Below are 1,027 nucleotides of genomic sequence, written 5' to 3'. Positions count from 1 at the left end.
CCGTTTGTGCCCCAGCCGCCTGAAGATCATGAAATTAATTAGAATCTTCGCATTAATTAATTGCCTATTACTAACCAGCCAAATTACTGTTTAATTGTTTTTTATTTACAAATAATTATTTATTTTTAATTATATATTTTTATTTTGATGAAACATTATTATTTTGTGATATTATTTTAAATTAATAATTTTCATTAAATAACTATTTTCAGCATGTCATTTTGAGGTGTATCATTAACTAATCAATACATACAAATATAAATATGTGATTTATAAAAACATAAATATATTAATAGTAATATACGAACATACCTCGTCATTTAACTAATCAATTGATGGCAAATATTATTGCAACTCATTTTTTTTAATTAAAAATATATTTTTCCAAAATATCATAGAATGAAAATGAAGTTTATGAGACACCACTTATAGTAAAATGTTAGGTATGAAAATGATTATTACATAAATTATATACAACTTAGAGGACCATAAATAAAAATATAATATTTTTAGGGGTCAAGATCCTGAGACATTCCCAGGATCCTGAATCTTGAAGTATAACCAGGATCCTAAAACATATATAGGGCTAGGATCTCGGAACTACTTTGAGATCCTCAAGTCTAAGGATCCTCAAAGGCTCGGGATTCTCAAATCTCAGGATCCCGAATATACTCCAGGATCCTGACTAATTTTTTTTTTTTATAACGGCTATATATTCTTTTGTATTTCTCATATGTGCAGAAATAACTAGTCAGAGTCTCAACAAATAGTCACAACCATGAAAAAGACCCGGAGGACCAAGTCACGCAACGATTATAAGTTGATCTCGGAGGATCCCAAAATTTTTGGAATTGTTGTTATTAACTTTAGACTATATATATATATATATATATATATATATATATATATATATATATATATATATATATATATATATATATATATATATATATATCACCTGTTTATATATATCACCTGTATTCATCACACAACACACGATTTTCTGGCAGTACACTAGCACTTGTAC

This window comes from Lactuca sativa, chromosome 4 (genome assembly GCF_002870075.4).
Source record: "Lactuca sativa cultivar Salinas chromosome 4, Lsat_Salinas_v11, whole genome shotgun sequence".
NCBI lineage: Eukaryota > Viridiplantae > Streptophyta > Magnoliopsida > Asterales > Asteraceae > Lactuca > Lactuca sativa.
This window is presented reverse-complemented; position numbering follows the sequence as displayed.